Here is a 4,254-nt window from a genome sequence, read left to right as displayed (position 1 = left end):
GTATCGAACGCAATCGTATAACCTATTAAATCATCTATAAAATCCGCGAGCACCTTTACTTGTACTCGGAAAATACCGACCACCTCTACTTGTGCTCGCAATATACCAAGCACTTCTTCATGTGCTCGGGAAATAACACAACAGAGATTAAAATGCCAATACTATTTAGAAAACAACAAGTATAGAAGAAGAATAAAGATACATAAATATAGAAAAATGTATTAAAATAATTAAAAAAGAATTGTTTAATTGTTTAATGAATGCCAATAAGTTCTAATAAGTTTTAATATTTTCTACCACTATATCAACAATTATAAATCATCCACTATATTACAAAACGGCGAGCACTTTTAAATGTGCTTGGAAAATTGCGAGCAAAATCAAAGTGCTCGGCAGCCATATAATATTAATTTTAATTTTGAAATACTATTAATATAATCCGTGACTAGCGAGCACCAGCTATATGTGGTCGGAACATTCCGAGCACTGATACTTTGCTCGGGTTTCAAATAAAAAGAAATTCAACAATTTTGTTTATCTGCAATACTTGTGCTCTAAATATACCGAGTCCTGGAACTGTGCTCGGGATTCTTAAATCATACTCCCTACGTCCCACAAAAGATGTCACACTTTCCTTTTTAGTTTGTCCCACAAAAGATGTCACATTTCTTTTTTTGAAAAAAGTTCCTTCTCACATCAATTATAAAATTATATTTTCTCTCACCAATTAACATACAAAATAACATCTCCTAAAATCCCGTGTCATTTCCCAAGTGTGACATTTCTCTGGGACGGAGGGAGTACTACTATTAGAACAAAATTATTTCCGTGCAAATCTCACCGGCACATTTTAGAACAAAATTATTTCTCTCAAAATTTCACCGCCTCTATAGACCCTAAACCTCCCTTCTCTCTGATTCTTCATCGGCGGCGAGATTCGACCGATTGGGTGGCGTTTAGGCATTTCATTTGGTTTAGAATCTGCGAGCTGAGTGTCGCACCGTTCGGGTGGCGTTTAAGCATTTGGAGAAGATCGTCGAGCCGAGATCGGTGAGGTTATGTAATTGTTGTATTTTATTTTTCAAAATTTGATTGAAATCGGTGAGGTATTATTGATTTCTATTGTATTATCAAATTCGATTGAGGTTTGGATTGTTGACTCTGGTGCTTGATTGATGAGCTTTTTAAATAATCTGAATTTTCATGCTTTAGAGATCAAAATGGAGGATTATGATGACTATGCGTTAAGGATTCCATTAATCATATATACTAGTTTGTAGATGGTTATTTTGATGCATTGAATATAGCTGTTTTTTTTTATTTGGAGTTGATAAAATAAAATTATATGCTGCATTTTACATACAGTAGACTGGCATATAAGTTATTGAGTATCATATTCTATTGTAAGATGATTTTGAGCATGTTTTGGTTAAATTGGTTGTATATTGGTTTCATATAGGCAGTTTGATTCTGTCGGCGACAAATACAGTTCTCGGCGGGTGATGTATCCTCTCATATCCTCTGTTGGTCAGTTCTCGTATCCTCTCTCACTCTGACTCTTAACTCTGATTCTTCATTTGGGATTTCAAAATTCGGCTAAAGTTTATGATATTCGGCACAGATGTGTTGATTAATCTCGAATGACTATATGATAAGATTTTTACATTATCATTGGCCATTATGAATTTCAGATTTCCATTTGCTTTGCTTGAAGATTTGAAACGAGGGAGATATTTGTGCTCTCTCCATGTTCTTGGGAATCCAGGCTGACCTCGTGTGCAAGGATAATGGTCAAAACTACAATGATTAGGTATTATTGTAAATAAATACTACAGTATGTATTTGTGTATTAAAAGGTCATCATGTACAACAACACAATGATCAGCTTTAACATGATTGAGGCTGCAAGGATAATGGGATTAAAAGGTCTTCTTTCTTTGAACTGATATCCTTCATCTATAGCATAATTTTGAAGTGAAGAACTGAAATGGACTTTAATTTTGGTGTATAGGTTTTTTCTATGCCTCCAGTGCTTGTATCTATCCCGAATTTAAGCAGTTGGAGACCAATGTGAGCTTGAAGGAGGCTGATGCATGGCCTACAGAGGTTTTTTCACCTCCTATCTCGATTAAATTGTTTTTACATTTTATTTTCCATTATTGACATGAGCTGCATTTTAGTGATTGGTGTACCCTCAAGATGCTTATGGTCTAGAGAAGCTGGCTACCGAGGAGTTGTGTAAACACTACAACAAGGACTTTGGTATTGAGTGCCGCATAGGAAGGTTCCATAATATTTATGGTCCATTCGGGACATGGAAAGGTAAACTAGTATGTTTAGTATTCTTGTTGCAAAAAAGAGAGAAATTAAACAAATAAAGTTGAGTAAGGATTTGTATCATCTGTGGCTATAGGTGGGAGGGAGAAAGCACCAGCTGCTTTCTGTAGGAAAGCACTCACTGCTACTGATAAATTTGAGATGTGGGGAGATGGCAAGCAAACACGGTCGTTTACCTTTATTGATGAATGTGTTGAGGGTGTTTTAAGGTACGAAGTTTACCCAATAAGTGGAGTCTTGTTGCATCAAATTTCACTGCTGATACTAGTGTGGTTTTAGTTTTATACCATAAAACAGAATGGTGCAGATAAAGAATTTTATTTGTTGTTTTTCATTGCTTGAAAGGAGAAACTAACCTTCGATTGCCTCAGATGGTACATATTCATTTATTATGTTTTGATGTTTGGAGCTAGTGTTTAGCTAATGTGATATAGAAAAGGCAGCTTTTACTTCTCATGTTACAATAAGCTAAATGTTTCAGTTGGTATATCGATTATTTATGTGGTAGACAAGCAAGGTAGCACTTGATCACATTCCATACAAGTTTGCCATAACTATTTCATTTTACATGCTGCTGTTAGTTTGTTTTGTGTGAAACCTCCTCATGATGGGACTTGGTTTGAGATACATGTATCAGTATGCTAACAGAGCTCTCTCTCTCTCATTTTTTGATTAGATTTTTCTCGGAGTACAAATTTGATATCACAAAGTTGGAGCCTTGGGGTCCAAGGTGAGCAATTAATTTTTTGAAAAGAGTTAGCCATAAATATCTTAATGCATATGTACTTCATGGCAGAGTTAACTCATTGTAAGAGAATCTGATATAGCTTAAGAGCTATAGATGTTTAAAGAAAGTCTCTCTTTTACATGTCCTACTTATAGTTTGTTGTCTTAGGCGGTTAATCCACCATCGTTGGCTTCTTTGTCATAGGTGATTACGTGGTTTTCCCTCGTACTGGAATGCATGCATTTTTTGGATGTGCTTTTCAAGGTGGTTGGGTCCGGCTCGTGATAGCTGATGCCTTCCTCCTCATCATGTACTACGGCTGCCATTACGGGACATTGAAGCGATACGGATTGTGAGATGCATAAAGGTTTTGCTAGCTTGGATTCTAGTCTTGACCCAAGCTTAGTGCTTTGTCTATTCAAATTCATAAATTTTTAGCATTTCAATTCAATTCACTGTAAAACAATTTAATTGAATTTAATATAATGCAATTTCAGTTTTGTTTACTTTATTGATTTAATTAATATTAATTTTTAAAAATATAATAAACTAAATTAATTTATTTATAATTCCATTAAATAAAAAATAGAGAGAAACCAGAATTCCGAGCACCTAGGTATGTGCTTGTAAATTTCCGAGCACCTAAGTATGTGCTCGCATATATTCCAAAATCTGAAAATCATGTAAGTGCTCGGAATATTACGAGCACCTGGGGATGTCCGAGCACTCTAAGGTGCTCGTATAAAAATTCCGACGAAGCGAATACCGAGCACTCTCGGTGCTAGGAAAGTGCTCGGTATATCTCGATTTTCCGAGCATTTTGCTTTATATTTCCGAGCACTTGGTGCTCGGGAAAGCTTGTTTTTTTTTGTAGTGTGTTTTCTTGGTAATTGAAATTAAGAGAATTAAAAACACACACACTTACTGTACAACATATTCTCTCGAATCTATGGCATCAAATAACCATCATTCAATTTAAATTTTCAATTTGATAAGTGTACATAATTAGACATATGAATCCATTAAATTTGAATACGTAATACACGAATTGAACCAACTGAATTTGAATTGACAATTCATGAAATATACAATTCATCGTAATCTGAAGTTTTAAAATGCTTGAAACATGTTTTAAAAGCAGTCGATTCAAGAATACATAATTGAGTTCTCAATCGTACGAAAATACATGA

The 4,254-nt window shown here is 34.9% G+C and overlaps 1 long non-coding RNA gene across 2 annotated transcripts; it reads left to right on the top strand.

The window, feature by feature from the left end:
- The first annotated feature begins 854 nt into the window (after positions 1-854).
- LOC125217959 lies at positions 855-3,415 on the top strand. Of its 2 annotated transcripts, XR_007175847.1 has the most exons (8): positions 855-1,050; positions 1,460-1,527; positions 1,692-1,810; positions 2,012-2,106; positions 2,181-2,322; positions 2,414-2,546; positions 3,014-3,067; positions 3,269-3,415. It is a non-coding gene; the product is annotated as an uncharacterized LOC125217959 (long non-coding RNA). The 2 variants fall into 2 exon arrangements; XR_007175848.1 differs by lacking the exons at positions 855-1,050; positions 1,460-1,527; positions 1,692-1,810 and adding an exon at positions 1,832-1,926.
- Positions 3,416-4,254: the final 839 nt, after the last annotated feature.

The sequence above is a fragment of the Salvia hispanica genome, chromosome 4, assembly GCF_023119035.1.
Source record: "Salvia hispanica cultivar TCC Black 2014 chromosome 4, UniMelb_Shisp_WGS_1.0, whole genome shotgun sequence".
NCBI classification, from domain to species: domain Eukaryota; kingdom Viridiplantae; phylum Streptophyta; class Magnoliopsida; order Lamiales; family Lamiaceae; genus Salvia; species Salvia hispanica.
The sequence above is the reverse complement of the archived record's forward strand: the minus strand, read 5'-3'. Positions and strand labels throughout refer to the sequence as shown.